Here is a 19,152-nt window from a genome sequence, read left to right as displayed (position 1 = left end):
ATCCTGGAAACAAGCCGTGTACAGGTACATGAAGATGCAGCTGGCAACATCTGTGTTTATTCCATTGAAAGCATGAAAGGCACCAGTCCTGAGGTCAGGAGTCCTGTGTGCCAGTCCTCGTTCTGCCTCTAAATACTTAGGTGGCTTTGGCAAAGTCCCTTCTCCTCCTGGGGACTCAGTTCTTCCATTTTTTAAATAGGGATGATAACAGTTTTATTCCATACAATGGTTATGAGGGTTGAATTAGTTAACATTTGTAAAATGCCTTAAAAAGTGCCCATTGTAAATACTATATAAATAGTGAACCCAAAAGTGTCACTAGTCTTTACAGTAACCTTTTTAGATAGGCATTCTGTAAAGTAATCTGAGGCTCAGGTAGTCAGTGATGTCCCCAAGGTAATACACCTGGCCATCACCCCACTTTTCCACCGTCACCAGGGCTAGATCAGCTATAAAATGACTTCCAATTCTGACATTCAGAGATTCCATCTTTATAAACTGACAACTTTTCCTGGATTACACGTGTCCCTTAGTTCTTGTGGGCACCAGCTAGATGTAGGAAAGGTTCACTCGCAAGGGGATCTCCAATTCTGTTGGTGATATGAAAGGCCATTTTCAGCATCAGCATCTTGCTCTGTGTTCAATGTGGCCTTGGAGGCTCTGAAAGACCCTGACTATGTAACCTAGAGGTGCTGAGCCTCCTTTACGTTAATGACGTGGAGCCTGGTTCTCTCAGCTCTGCGGCAATTCTAAATACATTCAAAGGTTGCCAAAATAAATGTCGAATCCTGATTCTGTCTTTATAGTCCCTGTGTAGGTCAACATCCCAAAGCCTTCCAAGCTACTACAAATATTAGTGCCTGCTCCTCCCTTGTCCTCCTGTGTAATCTATCACCAATCCTGTCTTCAAGGTTAGTCCCATATGCTGCTTGAAATTTCTAAGTGAATCTGCATTATTTATGAGGTCTAAGTTTATCATTTTAGCACCTCAGGTGTTAGCTCCTCCCTACCTAGCTTCCTCTCCTACTGTCTCATTCTCCTCCATGGGCTTCCCCTTATTGGCCTCCAGGGCAGCCAGTCCTCCAGCCTTGAAGAACCTCTTGCTATAATCTGAGCACACCAGGTTGTCCTCAGCCTTCCTCATGTACACCAGACATTTCCAGGGAAAATGCCCATCCTTTCTTCCTCTCCTGTTATTATGGCTGAAGTGCCCTTCCTTCTGTCTATCTCTAGACCCCATGTATGCCCTGTTGCTTTATCAAGGACCTCATCTTTCCTGTTTTCTTTATTTTTTTTTTTTTTTGCTTCATTGTTCCTTTATATAAACTTAAAAATGCTCACTCCCTCCCATTTTAACAAAACTCCCCAATACCCATGTTTCACCCCAGCTATCACCCTTCACAGCCAATACTTTCTGCCACTAATTATCAACCTCCTACTTACTCTTTAATTCATTGTAATCTGATTTTTGGTCTTTCCATTTTACTGAAATTACTCCTTGCCATTGTTTCCTCAAACCATCTTTTCCTAAGTCTAAAAGTCTAATCATTCCCAAGGCATTTTAATTTGACATTTGAAAAGAATTTGATACTCGGCCCTTCTTTAAAGTCTCCCTTCCTTCATCCTGGAGTTTGTGGGTTTTTCTCCTCTTTCCTCGGCCACATATCCAACTTCACTTCCTCTGCCTCTGCAGACTTCTCTTTTTCTTTCTTCCCTTTAAATGCCTTTCACCTCTGCAATAATTCTACTAGTCAAGATGGGTTATACTGCACTAACCCTTAAGATCTCAGTGACACATATTTGTTATTTGTTTAGGCTACATACCCAATGCAAGGTGGCAGTAGGACAAATCAGAACCACGGACAGTCATTCCACTCTATGAGCAAGACTGACCACTAATCAAGAGCATTCCAACATTTTCCCAGCTAGATTTCAGGATGACTCTGGTGACAACTTTCATGAGTATCTATAGTCATTACCCTATATCTGTCCCACCACTGTGTTGGGGGCAGATAATTTGTCTCTTTCATTCCCAGGAGTTCAAATTGGGAGAATCTGTACTCAAGGAGCTATACTTAAAGAAATATGCCCAAGACGATGTGTTGACACCTAAACCTGATTTAGATGATGAGATTCCGGACTTCAAGCTGATTGCTTGGATAGAATGAGATTCTGGGGAGCCTTGGGGAGGGGCAGATGTGTTTTGGATGTGGGAGGCATGTGAACCATTGGGGGCTGGAGTCACACTGTCAGAGCCAGCCTTCAAGATAGCCATCATGTTCCTAGCCTTCTAGTATTCACTTCCTTGTACAGATTCTGCCTCCACTGGATGAGGCTGGCCTGAGTAGCCAGTAGGATATTTCAGAAATGACAGAGTGTGATTTTGAGGGCAGGTCATAAAAGACACAGTGACTTCTGTCTTGTTCTCTGCCGCTGGTATCACTCGCAATGGGGGAAGCAAGAGACTATGTCATGAGGGCATCCAGCAGCACTGTGGAGAGGCCCACACAGCCACAAACAGGGACCTCCTGACAACCGCTATGTGAGGGAGCCATGTTGGAAGCACATCCTCCAGCATGTCACATCTTTGGATGCAACTTTCATTGACTTTCTAATGACCACTCCAGGAGAAACCTTGAGTCAGAAACTTCAGATAAGCTGAATTCCTGACCCACAAATTGTGTGAAATGCAAGTGCCCATTAGCAAGTCTTCATCATCTCCATTTCCGCCCAGTCATGTTAACTCTTGACTAAACCACTGCAGCTGCTTCTCTAATAGGTTTCTTTGCTTTCAAAGTTCTTCCTTTTCTGAAATTCACTTTCGCTATGTGGACCTGAGTGAAATGTCAAAGTATGAATCTGCTGAAAATCCTCTGAAGATTTTCCAGTGCTCCTAGGAGAAATCCTAACTCCCCAATGTGGCCTGTGACACAGGGCTGCGTGATCTGACTGCTGCTGACCTGTCCAAACTACTTCTCATGACTCATTCTTTTCAACTCAAAATTCAGGCTTTCAAATGTCTTTCATTTTCCAGAATAAGCCTTCCTTTTTCTCATTCCTTGACAAGACTTTTGCACAAACTACTCTCTGCCCAGAACACTCCTCTGTTCTCTTTTCTCCCCCAGTTATTCTTCTCCCTTTGACCCCCATCTCTGAGAAGGCTGTCCTGACTTTCCTTGTCCAAGTCTGGGAAGCAACCCTCTTCTGTGCTCCATGACAATGTATCCTTATCACAATATTATCCATCCCCATGATATTACAGTAACAGTAATACTAATAACTTCTCATAACAGATGCTCTCTGGGACTACCCCTGTGTCATCTGAAGACATTTCCCCTACTCAAGAGCCTCTGCACCTGTCCTTGAAGATGCTCTTTGATCACAGACCGTGCTTGACTCGCACTTAGGGCAGGCTAGAAGCACTGCAAAGTTAACCTCAATTAATGAGGGTTAAGAGTTGGTGAATAAATAGCCCATCTTCTTCACCTTAGTGGGTCCTTTCCGAGGTGTGCTCTACGATATGTCTCAGAATTTCAATGGGATTAAGCCCCAGTTACCCAGAAGAGTTACTGTCCATAAACATATCCTTCATTAGTGGTCTTTTTTTCCCCTCTGTTTCCCATCTCCACTCCCTCACAGCTTCTTGCATCTTTTCCCAAATAAACTGCTAGTACACATATCCTTTCTCAGGGTCTGATTTTAGAGTTCTCCACACTGGGTCACAACCACTTAGCACTTACCATGAGCTGGACACTGGGTCAAGCTCTTTATATGCATTATATAATTTAAGTCTCTTAGCAACCCAATGAGATAAGTGCTAATTCATAAAATTAGAGTAATAATACTTACTCATAGCATTATTGTGAAGATAAAGTGGAATAATGCACATGAAGTGCTCAGAACTTGCTAGGACTGGAAGAGAAGACAAACTTGAAGAGTTTAGCACAGCCTTTGGCAGAGTAAGCAATTGGTCATTTGCCCAAGAGCACACAGATATTAAATGATAGATTTTAACCAAGTTCTGCCAGATTCCAAAGTCCTATACTGTCTTGTCAGTTGTAACCTTCTCTTCAATTATTTTCCACAGGAGACTGTAGGCTCCGTGGGAACAGGAACCATGGTTATTATATTTAATTTTATTCCCACACCCTGACATTCAGTAGATAGCAAAATATTTGTGTTGAAAATAATCTATTCTCCTTCCCCCTCAAATCTGTTTTATATTTAGTTTATATTCATTACTCACAATAACTTTTCTTTGAGTCATTACTGAGAATAATTATAAAACTATATATAAAACAGCACGTCATCTTCAAAAGTTGAATTTTCTCTTATTTTTTTTTCTCTTCAGGAAAATAGTGTATTTCCATTTCAGGAAGGCAGCATATTTAGTGGTAAGGTCATGCTGGTTTTGAAGTCTGGAAGACCTGGTACAAATCTTGTATTTTCAACTCTATAACCTTGGAAAAAATACTTAGCCTCTCTGATTTGTAGTATTCTCATCGATAAAAGAGGAATGATTGTACTTCCCATACTAGTTATACTGTTGCATAACAAATTACCTCAAAACTTAGTAGTTAAAGATAATAAACATTTACTATCTCACATAGTTTCTGAGGGTTAGTAATCCAGGAGTAGCTTAACTGGGTTGTTTCAGCTCAAGGTATCTCATGAGGTTGCAGTCAAGTTGTCGACTAGAACTGTCATCATCCAAAGGCTTGACTGAGGCTAAAGATTCATGTCTAACCTCACTCATATACTTGTTGGCAGGACTCTCAGCTCCTCTCCGTGAGAGCCTCTCACAGTATGGCAGCTAGCTTTCCTCAGAGAAAAAGTTCTAAGAGGAAGGGAGAGGTAGCCCCCAAGACAGAAGCCACTGGGTCTTTTGTAACCTAATCTTGGAAGTGTCATACCATCACTTCTTCCACATTCTATTGGTTGCAGAGACCAATCCTTGCACAGGGTGGAAGGGGGAACCACACAAGGAAGCGAATCCCAGTAGGCGAGATCACTGGGACCATCTTGGAGTTTAAGCTCATCATCTCCCACATGGAGTTGTAATGTGGGTTTTTATGTGCATAGAACATAGCTGTCTCTCAAAAAAAAAAAAAAAAAAATTTGTTTTATGGACTCATGGGAAGATACATGAGTTTTGGAACCCGAAGAACACACTTAAAAATTCAGCAGTATAGTAGTCATCCCAGCACAATTACTGTCAAACAAATCTAGTTATTAAATTTCACATCCTGCTGAGGATTTAGCCAGCAATACTAATGACAGCCAAAACTGCAGAGCTTCTTATAGTTTCCAATATTTTATTTACATTGATCATTAGTTTTAATTTTATGCCATCATATATTTCATTTAGTTCAGCAACTCAAAAGTATATCAATTATTATGGTCACACTTTCCAAGTAAGGACAATGAGCTTTAGGAAGGTTATGTGATTTGTCTAAGGACACACAGCTATCCAGTGATGAAGGGAGGATTTAACCCAGGACTCATGACTCCAAAGTCCATTCTCCTTTAATTGTCTCATGCTGCATTAGTGCTAAGTCAAACTCATTTTATAAAAAATTAAAAAAGAAGAGGAGGGAATGTCATCAATATTGCCCTTTCCAGGAATTTCTACATAAGCTGACAAGAGTTCCTTGGGGTTCTCTGTTCTGTGGTTGTCAATTATTAAACAGCCCAGGATCTCTCAGATCACATCCAGGTATGTGCATAGAGCCCTGAAATGTTGATATTGCCTTAGGGGGTTATTTGTTTTTTATAGTCCCACAGGCCATAGCTGGTGCATTTTGCCTGAGCTTCCTCATCCTTTGTACATATGCCCAGGGAGGAGAAGGTGAATAGATAAGATCTTTCAGCCTGCAGATTTCCAGTAATTAATAAAAGCAAATGCTTTCTGTTGAGGGCCAGCTGAGACTCGAGGTGGTGAATAAGAGCTATATGTGTAAGCATTGTAGGCTTCCAGCCAGCAAAGAATCCAGACAGAGCCTGTACCCTCCTGGTCTTGGAACTCTAAGAACACAGAAGAACAGGGTACAGACCCATGGAGTATGACACTTATTTCAGGGACTTTGACCTGCTACATTCATAGGTCATGATAGCTTTGGTGCTACCTCTGGGGAAGAGCCACCATTCAACTTGTCAAGAGAAGAACCAAAGGAGCAAAGGCATAAGGCTCTGGGAGTCTGATTGGGCCAAGTTACTGACAGTACTATTTGCATAGTTCTGGCCACTTTCCAAATGACCTCTCACTCAGGCTCACCACAGTCTTTACCCACAGAGCCACCTGGGGTGGAATGGGAGAGGCTTTTCTTATCCCCATCCAACAGATGAGGAGACTGTGACTCAGAGATGTGAATGACTTGGGCAAAGTCTAACAACAGTAACCACAGAGTAATGATTTCTAAGCTACTAATTAACTTTCTAACCATCTACCCATAAGGAATCGGCCTGTAGGTTGAAAAGACATTCCTGAGTCTCTGTATACCACACACCAAGGATTAGTATTCCAAGTAATCATTTTAGAAATTAAAAGTGTGATAGTTAAAATAAGGAAAATAAGATACTGAACACATCTATTAAAGAAAAACATCAGAATAAATACATCAGAAGACTGATTCATGGGCGTGGGGATCAGATTCCTCCTAAAAGTCATCATGAGGGAGAATGGAGAAACATTAAGGGATATGGAAGATAGAAATGGAACCGCCAGTATTTGAATAACAGAAGTTCAAAAAATAGAGAAGTAGAGACAACAACGAAGGGAGGAAAATACTCAGAAAAAAATATTAATGATAGATTTTCTAAAAGAAGGAAATAGGGAAGAGAGACTTTGGAATCAAAGTGTCAAATAGGATTTGAAACCCCAAAAATATGATTTAATCGAATTTGAAAACATCATAGAGAAAATTCTACAAGCTTCCAGAGGAAAAGAACATATCACTTTGCAAAAGGACAAGACTCAGGTTAACCATTGGTATAAGAAGATGATGGAACAATATTTTTAAAGTATTAGATGACTATAACTTTAATGCTAGAACTTTGTAACCTCCAAAATTTTCACTTAAATGTGAAGGGACAGTAAAGATAATTTCAGGCATTCAAAGCCTTGGTAGTTTTACCACACAAAACTTCACTTTGAAAATACTCTATGCTTCATTTGATCCTCACAGGTCTGTGATGTGATGGTTGTTAATACTGTCCTTGAAGGCAAGATTTAAATGGTAGAATCACCTATCCATAGTCACACGCTTGGGACCCACAGCCAGGTCAGAACTGTGCAAATCTCCTTCTTCTACTCTAGGATGTTGTCTCCTTGATGAAGCAGAGAGGAAGGTTATATAACTGCTCTCACAGCTTTCCCACCTGCCCTTGCCACTCAAGGGAATTCTAGAGTTGCCCTCTGCTCCCCCATGTCCATCTTCTCAGGAGTCCTGTTTTCCTACCAGAGAGACAAAGTCAATCTATACAATCAAGGAATGAGAAAACATTCCTTGGGGACAAAGAGAAAGAAACACACAGGCTGAGTTGTGTGGAAAAATGATAGGAAAAAACAAACAAACAAACAAACAAACAAATGAAAAACAGGATGGGAAGCTGCTCTGGGATATAATGAATCTGTGAGGAATAATGGAAAGTCCTACAGAGCTATAGAAGATCAGAAATGGTGTCCCATTGATGTCCTCTAAGAAATGCAAATAGAGGTTTTTAGTAACATTGTAGTTGCTTTTCTTTTTTTTTCTCTCTCTCTGAGATAGAGCCTCATTCTGTCACCCAGGCTGGAGTGCAGTGGCGCAGTCTCAGCTCACTGCAACCTCCCCCTCCCAGGTTCAAGTGATTCTCCTGCCTCAGCCACCCAAGTAGCTGAGATTACAGGTGAAGACCAACACACACTGCTAATTTTTGTATTTTTAGTAGAGATGGGGTTTCATCATATTGGGCAGGTTGGTCTCGAACTCCAGACCTCAAATGATCTGCCCCCCCAGCCTCCCAAAGTTCTGGGATTACAGGATTATGGTGCCTGGCCATATGTTGCTTTGAATTGTCAGAGAGGCATTTCCTTGGAAGTGAAATTGATCTGGGATTGGACCTTGTGGGTTCCTAGATTTGTAAGGAACATACCTATAACTGTGTGATAGCCTATCTGCTGTGGAGCAGACTTCCTTCAAGAAAGGGATCCCTGAAATAATAATAATAATAGTAATAATGAAAAGATAATGACCCTGAGTGTGTGCTCCAGTGGTTGAAACCTTGATTTCTGTCAGGTATGTTAGGGGAGCAAGGAGGTAGCCCACCATCTGCATTAGTCTTTTTTCTCTTTTTGTTTCTACTTAACCATTTTCCATTCCTCATTGCCTTTCTCACTGTGACAATGCTTTATTTCCACAAGGCAGTGTATTGTTATGGACCAAGCAAGGGTCAGGCCAATTTGAGTCCTAATCTCAACCCCTCCCCCCAGTCCTGTCCCTTGATCTTAGATAAATTACTTTTTTTTTCCAGGTAGAAATCATGTTTCCTTTTAACTGAATACTTAATTCACAACTTTTTTTCTCTTGGTTGCTACTCCGGTAATAATTAGGTCCCCACCTATCAAGAACACTGCATCTGACCAGACTGAGAGCCAGTGTGAACATGGGCCCCAAACCAAGTCTTTCAGAATAACAAGGAACAGCAAAAACCAGCCTTTCCCTTCACTGAGAAAGAAGCTATGATTGAGAGGGTCCAAATTTTTACCATCCAAACACAGAAAACCAGGAACTCAATGCCAACGTGGAAAGCAGAATGTATCAGGAATGAAGTACAATACCCACTCATATACACAAGGTCAATATGGGTTTGGGGAAAGATGTATTTGAACATCTGGCCTCTTCTAGTACACAAAGCCCCAGTCTAGCATTTTCAAAGGAAGATATTTTTGTTTCTATTACTTGCATTACTTTGCAAAGGGGTAGACAGTCTACTAAATGGGATATAATGAAGGAGAATAAATCTGCTCACACACAAGAAATATTCCTGGATAATGATTTTTAGTTGTTGAAAATCAGCACATTATTTAAAAGTGGCACAAATTCAGGGCAATCTGAGAAAGAATTCAAAAGTGGTGGCTACATTTTCTGACAGGTTTAGGTAGGACCGCACACTTACCACTCCCATTTTTTTCAGTGTATATGTCAAGAGGCCAAAACCTCTGATCACCAAAATAAGCGATTTTGTATATTACAGTGCACAGGACAACAGAGGGAAAGAGGCTGTCTTGGAGGGTGACTAAAAGGTCTTTTGCAAAAGATTTGTATTACTCTGAAGTGAAAGGACTGGAGCTCAGAGCCGTGTGGCCTTCATTAACTTGGCCCTTCCTCTTCTTTGGTTGCAATGGCCTCACTGGGAACTGTTTCTGCTACATGTTCTGCTGGCTTCTCCTCTACCTCTTCCACCCCTTCTTGGGGATAGAGATCTGGGTATTCCTGCCTGCCTTCCTGAATGGCTCAGAACTGGTCTACACAGTCTGACCCCTTGACCTACTCATGTTATGGTGAAAGCAGGAAAAGGCTGCCTTGAGCTGTTCCCTCTAGGAGCCGCTGGCCATTCCCCCAAGGAAGAGGCAGTGCTAGTTAAGGTCCCCATTTGGCAGCATCGATCCTGGGATCACTGGGGTCATCAGCCACCAGCTCTGCATTGCTTGGAGTTTTGTGGTTTTCTTTGGTCACAAATATGATTCAGTCCTTCTGTTCCTGCCAGCAGTAGCACATGGCTGCAGCCCAGCCCTTAGACCTTATAGAAGGGGCAGTGGCTGCTGCAGCTTCACATGATGACCTCTCTCTCCTGAGGCAGGGTGGGTGCCCCGGAGGCCTGTGCAGACCGGAGATACATTACTTAATCTTCCTGATCTCAATTTTTTTTTTTTTTTTTTGGTCTGTGGAATGGATTAAATCATAGCCATTCCCTGGCAGAGTTATTGAGAGGACTGCATGAGGTAATGAAGGTGAAGCCCCCGGCCAAGAGTGAGTGTCCACACACCTTCACCCTCATTCCTTTTTGACTTGGTTCCTTCATGAGGCACTTTCTGTTATCAGTTAATGCAGAACCAGTAAAGGACATGAGGACTCTCGATCATCAGTAAACTGATGCTCAAGGATCCCTTTCTTGCATCTCATTGGCTCTTCCATGAATGAGCCTTTTCCCTCTTGAACATCAGCTGATCATCTTTTGAAATGCCCTGCCTCAATTCTGAAACTCTACTCTGTCTTAAAAGTAGCAGTGATGGGAGATATCCTTCATCTCTATGTGATCTTCAAGAGAATGTATCTAAAGTTTCTCCACTGAGTGTGATATTTGTAATAGATTGTTGATATGAAATCTTTATCCTTGGTTGCTGAAATTCGTGTTTGTTTTTGTTTTCTCTTGTGATCAGAAGTAGACATTGAACTTATCACATGATTTTCTTCATGCATCAGGTAATCATATGCAGTTTTCTTTTATATATTGATTCAGATAAATTATTTTTATAGATTATCTGATGTTAAAACTTACGTTCATTCCCCCCAAAATCTTATTTAAGTATAAGATATATTCTTAATTGGCTAGTGAACTTATATTATTCAGATCAGGTAATCACCTATTGATTTTGGGTATTTGATCTGTTATGTTTTAAAGAGAGGTGTTTAAAATCTCTAATTATAATTGCTGCTATATCTACTTCTTCTCACAGTTTTATAAATTATATATACGTATTTGGAGGCTACATTTTAGAGACATATGTGCTCATGATGGACCTTTTATCTTGCTCTGTTGGTTTAGAATATTTTTCTTTAAGATACTGTTTCCCTACAGTTTTTGAGACTGTTATTCCAGATTTCACTTGCTTCATATTGGCCTGATATTTCTTTCCCGTCCTTAGATTTTGAAATGTTCTTGTATCCTTTTGATTTGTGTGTCTGTTGACCACACAATTTGTGTTTTAAAAAATCTCAACTGAGACTCTGTCTTTTAATTGGTGAGCTTAACCATTTACATCTATTTTAATTACTGTAATACTACATTCTCGTGTGCTTTCTATTATGAAAGCTTTTGATAATAAAATATACTTAAACTCTTAAATACAAAGTTTGATTTATTCAATGTGAAACATCTGTTGTTTCTTTTTTCCCTTTCCCTTTTCCAGTTTACATTGTTAATATCAATGTTTACATACGCTAATAGTATTTTAAATGTATTACTATTTATGTCTTTCATAAAAATACAGGTTGTGCAGCATGTTCTCATGTTGCTTTTATCTTTAATCCTACCCTCAGCCCCAACTCTGCTGTGACTTGTCTAAAATTATAATTCTATTTTTCTTTTGTTTTCTTTAGTGCTTGTCTTAAAAAAAAAAAGACAACTTTATTAAGTAACTTGATCACTCCTTTCTATACCTCTTCAAGTTCCCTCCTGTATTTAGTTTTGTTTTTATCTGTTCATTTCTACCAGGAGTGTTTTCAAAGTGGAGTTTTGGGTAGTAAAACTTCTGAGGCTGCTTCATAGGTAATGCACTTTCATTTGTGATTCCTACTCTACCTTTAAAAACTATTCAATGGGGCCAGGTACGGTGGCTCACACCTGTTACCACAGCACTTTGGGAGGCCGAGGCGGGAGGATCACGAGGTCAGGAGATTGAGACCATCCTGGCTAATATGATGAAACTCCATCTCTACTAAAAATACAAAAAATTAGCCAGGCATTGTGGTGGGTGCCTGTAGTCCCAGCTACTTGGGAGGCTGAGGCAGGAGAATAGCATAAACCCGGGAGGCAGAGCTTGCAGTGAGCCAAGATCACACCACTGCACTCCAGCCTGGGCGACAAAGCAAGACTCTGTCTTAAAACAAACAAACAAACAAACAAAAACAACTATTCAATGGGATGATCTTCTGCCCCAGTCCGCTCTCATTGTTCACTTCCTCATAGGTCAGAGTGTAATAGGCCCTTTGAAATCGTAATCTCAATGCTGATATTCAAATGTGTCTACTCCCAGAAATGAATCACAATGCCAAATTTGGGTTAGTGTCCAGCCTTCCCCCTCTCTTATTTTGAGCTGTTTGGCTTTGAAGCCAGCAATGGCATGAAGGGCATGGCTGGATTCTTCATTTCTCCATCTGTCCTTCACCTGGGGCATTCTGGCCTTCATTTCATCCCCTTGCTGGTTTCTATTTTGATTTCCCCCAAGTTCTCAGGTTGAGGAGGAAGATAGAGGAGGGATAAAGACAGGTAAGTATTTTTGGAATGAATTATATTCTCAGCTGATTCTGAGCTCTCTGGATCAGGAAAATGCCTACGGCTCACTCTTTTTTACTGGTCATTTTTGTGGGTTCTTTGAAGGGTCCCTCCTAGGCCCTTCTATCCTTCAGTTCCTGGACAGGAGTGGATGTACCACTATTCTAGCTGGTCTCTTTCAATTCTTTCCTCAGTCTTAGGATTGCAGAGATATCCACCTCCCTAACTACCACCACCACTTCCTTCCCTACCTCAAGATGACACTACTGAAGATGTTGAAAGATACACTTCCCCCCACCACACACACACACAGGCTTTTCTCCTGCCACAAAAAATACCCACAAATCCCTTGTTCCAACAACCTGAGAAAGCAGACTGATAACAGCAAACATTCTCTCCTGGCTCTGCCCCTTTATTTCTCACTCTCTAGAATTCCCAGGCATGTGGGAAAATGTGGGATACCAATTTCTACATCAAACAACTGCAGGGAACACAACTCAAAGCTCCGCAGTGGTCCTACTGAAGTCCCCCTCACTCGTCTGGAGTTGAAAAGAACTCAATGGAACAGTTCCCCCCAAAGAACTCCCTTCACAAAATCTGCCCTTTCCTCATTTAGAAGTGCTGGAGGGCATTCAATCGAAAAACAACAACTTGAGTTTTTGGTGTCAACTTGCCTAGTTTCAAATACTTGTGTTATGGTCTTGACCGAGTTATGTATCTTCTCTATGCTTCGGTTTCATTATCTGTAAAATGTGGGTAACATCAGGACTTAGCTACAAAATTGTTGTAAGGATTAAATAGGATAACGCATTGGAGAACACTTACAAACACACAGAAAGTGCCAGCTGTTTAGTCTTACAACAAAACGCAAATCTCTGTATAAATAGATTTATCATTATAACACAATGACCCAATAGGGTCCTCATGATTTTGGAATCAGAATTTATAAATTTTCCTGACTCCATGAGCTTAAGTATGCCATAAGCTGGAATCAGCTTGAAGGAAAACCCTAGATAATTTTTATCATTATTTCCATATAATCTGCTGACAAATTACAAATGGTTTTCAAAATTGCAAATTGCAGTGATAACATTTCTACAGAAAATAAATAGAGCTGCTACTTCCTCACTATCTGCTGTGATCATCCATTTATCTCCCTGGCTGCTGGGAACATTGATGACAGGGGCTTGAGATACCCCTTCTTTCTTTTGAGACTGACAAATACAAATGTATCAAAATTCCGTTGAAATGTCGTCTTTTTGGTTTGGTGAAAGCTGACTTAACCAACTCCTCCAAACACAATTGTTTTCTTCCCTTCTCTACATTCTGATATGATTTTGTACAGTTCCCCCTTCTTATCTAGCTCTAATGTGTCTGGTTTCTGCCTGTCTATGGCCCCTTGGATTGAACCTCTGTCAGTACTCTTACATATGACCTTGACTGTAGGTACTGTTCCTCACACACCCATTTCATCCACACTTGGTGGCTAGTGTGACCATATATGGCTCATCTCCCTTTCCCCCTACGATAATTTGATTTTGGCTCTCAGACTTTTCATTTATATCTGATACTCCAGGGTCTTCTAATCTGGAAGTTCAGAAATGAAAGATAAGTGTAATCAGAATCTAAAAGAGCATAGGGAAAGCAATTCCCATTTCTAGGAGTGGGTTGGGAAGAAGGGAAGGGAAGGGGTTTAAAACATGTTTCTGGAAGGCATTGTTTTCCAGGTGGAGGTGTCCAAGTGTAAACTTATGTAAGCTGGACAAAACAGCCTTGGCAAGGCAGAGAGACATGGAGAATGTTGCTGTGACAGCCACATGAGGAGAGTTGATGTGTGAAAGCATGGAATGTGAGCCCCAGGGAGAATGAGGGAAGGTAACACTGGACAGAGGGCATGAAGGTCAACGAATGCTCATAAGGAGTTGGTTTTGTTATTTAGGCTTTGTGGAGACATCCAAGATTATTAAATGGGGAGGGGGTGGTGAAAAGATAGAATCTCTATTTCAAAAAATATCACTCTGACTACCCTGAGGTTGGCTTGGAGGGAGTAGGCAATAGCATCAGCCTGGAAGGGCCAATCCTTCCATCTGTCACAGCACAGTGGATGTCTATCATCCCATTAACAGCCATTCATTATTTTATGGCTGAAGAGGGTCTCCAAGAAGTCAGATATAACAAGGAGAATTATTTGCATGGTGTGTGTATGTCGTGGGGAGTAGGGGACTCTGAAGGGTACAGAGAAGAGTGCACAGGTGTTTAATCCTGATAAATACAGGAGAATGAAGTTTGTGGGCTTCACTCTGGAAGAAAAGATGCTTATGAGGATATTGCTGAGAAGCAAAATTATATATATACCATAGGCAGAGCAGAGAGACAGGAGAGAAGGAAGCCAGAGAGATACAGAAGACCTTATCCTGGTCTTTGTGGCACGAGAAGGAGGAACTGTGCTTGGTTGGTCTGTTTGCTTGTTCTGATTTTGGCATTTCCCTGGGCACTGTTCCTGCTGCTTTGCAGAGAGGAAGGTGGTCACTGGCAGATGCACCTCTCCTTCTGACTGGAATCCTCCATTCTTGGTTGAAGGCCACAGTTGAAATCTAGCCTCTTCTGCCCTGTGCTGGATAAGACGGCAAGGGGGTAAGAGCTTGCTTAGCAGCTTGAATGGAGAACTGAATGCTGACTTCCTAAATTTTTCACTTGTTCTTGTGGCTCGGGGCCTTTAAGAGACTGGTATGGAGGAGGACTCTGGATATGGAGTTCAATTGACTAATACTCTGTTTTGTTTCCAGGTTCAGAAATATGCACAACCATGTCCTGATCTTAAGAATTGTAAACTCATTCTCTGGTCTCCAGAGCAAAGGAGTTACCAGAAAGCATTCCATCACTATGAAATCCTAATTGTGGCCCCAGGTCATTAGCTTTCATAAATCAGTGTGCCTGAGTAGTGGCTTAAGAGACTTTATTTTCAGGACAACTGATGCGATTATGAGAAAAGCTCTTAATGACTGATATCTCATGGCAGTATCTTAATTACCACAGAATTCATAGGAAGCACCTGATAGCTCTACAGATGATTTGATTAGAAACCACATTTTAAAATCTCTTCTCGATGAGTCAGTGACAGCATCCTTTGGGAGCCAAGCCTTAGTGTAAGATCTCATGCACACAAAAAATCTCAATGTTGAAGATAAATAAAACTGTTAAAACCACCACTTTCAACATCTAGTCTTAAGAAAATGGTCACGTTTTCTTTACTAAAACCTTCCAGGCTAAGGAGAAGCTGAAATTAAAATGTTATTTTAGCTGCATTTTTTTTTTTGTTATTCATCCATCACTGTAGCTAGAGGTCATGGAAATCCCATGGCACGGTATATGAGGTCCCATACCACATGACGCCAACCTATTCATTCACATATATATTTAGCAACAAATAGCTACTGGGCCCCTGGAACAGTTATGTGCCAGGTGCTTTACTGGATATTAAAGCAGTAACAATGGTGAGCAGAAACAAATATAGTATCTTGCCTTCTTTTTTTTTTAATTTATTTTATATTTTATTTTATTTTTTTTTTGTATCTTGCCTTCTTAAGCGTACAACTTTTTTAGAGCAGCTATACCTCATCAGTAAATTACCCAAATAAATGTGAAAGAGCAGAGATTGGTGCAATGAAATGGATAACTTGTGAAATTGACATATATGGATCAGAGAAACCTGGCTTTCTGAAAAAAATAATTATTGGGCTGAGACCCAGAAGAAGAGTGGGGAGTAGTTTAGTGAGGGATGGTTAGGGCAAGGGTTGGGGAGCAGGAAGTAAAAGTGAGGACTGCATTTGGGGCACAGGGAAACAGGCACAAAGGGCCTGGGGCAGAATGGAACTGGAAAACAGTCAGCATGGTTGGAGAGCCATGGGAGTAAATGTTAATACATAAAAAAGAAACTTATTATAACAACTGTGGGTGCTATGCAGGCAGATAAATAATTCAGACAATAAATGTTAAAAGAGAAAAAGAGCTGGAATAGTTTCAAAGAGTATCACGTGGGCTGGAATCTGGCTTGAAAGGAATCCATAAGGAGGTGGGGAGTGGGAGGTGGGTGGCATTTAACTGAGGCTAGAGGTTTTAGAAAGGGCCCTGGGGAGAGGTGGGGTGTGCATTGAGAACCGAAAGGCTGGGAACTAGTCACGAAAACTGGGCAGAGGAGGGTGAAATAAAATGGTGCTGCTCAGGTTGGCTGGGGTGAGGTACATGGTGATGGCCGGTACAGAAGAAGAGGCTGGGGAAGTAGGTCCAGGCCAGGTAATGAGAGGACTTGAAGGTCAGCAAAGGACTTGCAACCTGGAGAGAGCCAAGGAATAAGAGAATGGTAGGCATTAGGAAGTGTTGAACCAACGGGGAGCTGGAGTGGATTAAACACAGTCAATCCCACTTCCACCAGTCACAGCAGATTGGCATAAAACCTATACCAATAAAACCTATTGAATAAAACCTATCTGCACATCTCTAGCTTCTCCCCGTTTACTGGAAAGTGGTGTTTGTGAGAATGAATGGACAAAGTCTATTTTACCTGGAAAGGGGGAAGGAGCGGTATGAGTGTGTATGCATGTTCGTGTGCTTGGGTGTAGAGTATAGGGTGTAGAGCCTGAGAAGTGTTTTCAAGTATGTGACAGCCTCTGGATCTGGGATGAATATGCCCTTTGAAATCCCTTCAATGGCTACTAGAATGGAAACTAAACTCCCCCAAGAGTGCGAGTCTTTTATTCCCAGCTTTCTAGATGCCTTTGTCACACTCACTGTTCTCACTTGTCACTCCAGTAAAAGTAGGTTACCTGGCATCTCACTTCCTCATATGGCTTTCCACACCTGGATTTTTTTCTCCCAGACACCGCCCATCTAGCTATCCAAATCCTTCCAAGTACTGCCTGAAATGTTAATTCTGGGAACCTTCTAGATCTCCTGCCAGAAGGCTCCCCTGTTCTTCTGAACTCACATGGTATTTGCACCCCCTTCTGTCTTATATATGGGGGAGAGTGTCTGAATCACAGACCCTGATACAGAGTAAATAGATATTTGGTATATATATTCAAATGAATGATTATGAATAAATCAACAAATATTAGCATTTGTATCCATCTTTTCTTTTTACTTGGAGTAAGATCCCAGGAGATGTCTTACTCCTCTCTGTAGCCTTCACAGTGCAAGACAATAAAAAGCGCACAAAGAGGTTTAGGTGCTGTGCTTCTTGCATGGTTTAAATTAATGAATCAATAATTCAGATCAACTAAAAGCAAATTTGATGACATCATTCAGTGGTTCTTAATTTTGGATGGAATTGTTCCCCTGGAGGTGTATGTTTGGAAATGTGTAGAGCATTTCTGGCTGCCTTAGTTGCAGATGGGGGTACTACTTGCATTTAGTGGCAGGGATCAAGAATGGCAAAAACCCTGCAAATCAAAGCAGAGTCCAGCACAACAAAAAAGTTGTTCCACCTGCACCATTAAAGAAGGACTGCCTGCTGTAAATGATATTGAGAGAATAGAAAATGTTTTGAACAAAACTATAGACCCTTCACCTCTGAGGAAATTAAAAGAAAACAAGAGAAAGTTGTCCTAATGGCCTCTCTCAACCCTGCCCAGCCCTGACATACTAAACTCCTGAGGAATGTAAAATTCAGGCCAAATGATCCAGACACAGGAGACCCACCCCTTTGGTTCCTGCAGGGGCAGCCTCAGCATTCCCTGTTCCCATCAGAAAGGGCTTAGGGCCGAACTGCGCTCCCTCTGGCCAGGAGAGAGTCTGTCCCTCTGCATATATTTTACTCTCAGGGTAATAACTCAGAGAAAATGTGGACATTTGCATTGGCACTCAGAGGCTATCACAAGGCCTGCCATCAGCCTGTCTTAGAGCTTTTTCTTTTTCTTTTCTTTGAACTAAGTAAATAGCAGGAGTCAGCTATAGGAAGCAAGCTAGGAGGGGTGGAGGAGATTTGAGCTGGTGGCAAGGATAAGAGTGACAGAATATCTGAAAGGAGAAGTGATAGACTTGGCTGACTTTCGAAGCCCCTTCCCACATCACCAGGCTAAAACTGACCACTGCCTCTCTACATTATATGTAGAGTTTCATATAAATATATATAAATACAAGTGTTATATGTATGAGATTATATAAACACAAGTATTATATTAAAAGATTATAAATGTAATACATTTACTAATATAAAAATATGTTATATAGTTATGGTCTCAATCACAAATAATTTTATGACAAATAATGTATTTTGATATACAATAATATTAATATATTATACAATAATATCAGTACATTATTAGTGTATAATTTAACATATTCATTGAGATATTAGAGTATAATTTCACATATTAATACATTATTACTATATTATTGATATTATGTGTTATTATAAGTGTTATATTAATATGTTTATTATGATGAACAATAATTTTGTGATTCCTGCTAATCTTGGAGCTCACTGAGAATACTGACAATAGTTTATTCCTGTATTCCCAGTACCTAGGAGAACACCTGTCCACTTCCTCCATTCATATACATTTCTGTTTTATTCCAAAGTACATATGATTTTACGATTATGTTTTTGCCACAATTTATAGCAAAAAATCTTGACAGCAGTGACTATACTGTACTCCCCTGTGTCCCCTGAATCAGAGTTCCATATACTTAAGAAATGTTCAGCAAATTTTGGTTGAATCAAATCAAACTGAAGATGTGAGAATAAACAGCATTGAAATCTCTAGTCTCAGAGAATGATCTGATGCATGATAGTACCATAGAAAAATATATATGTTTAAGAAAAAGAACTAAGTGAGCGAAAGGAATAAAGGGGTTCTAACATATTTCTAACATAGGAAATTAATTAAACACCCTGGA

At 40.7% G+C, this 19,152-nt stretch overlaps 1 pseudogene; it reads right to left on the bottom strand.

The window, feature by feature from the left end:
- Positions 1 to 9,350: 9,350 nt before the first annotated feature.
- Positions 9,351 to 9,758, bottom strand: LOC108532574 (mitochondrial intermembrane space import and assembly protein 40 pseudogene; annotated as a pseudogene).
- Between the last annotated feature and the right edge of the window lie 9,394 nt (positions 9,759 to 19,152).

The sequence above is a fragment of the Rhinopithecus bieti genome, unplaced genomic scaffold (assembly GCF_001698545.2).
Source record: "Rhinopithecus bieti isolate Rb0 unplaced genomic scaffold, ASM169854v2 scaffold_9663, whole genome shotgun sequence".
NCBI lineage: Eukaryota > Metazoa > Chordata > Mammalia > Primates > Cercopithecidae > Rhinopithecus > Rhinopithecus bieti.
Note: the sequence above shows the minus strand (reverse complement) of the source record. Positions and strands in the feature narration are given on the sequence as shown.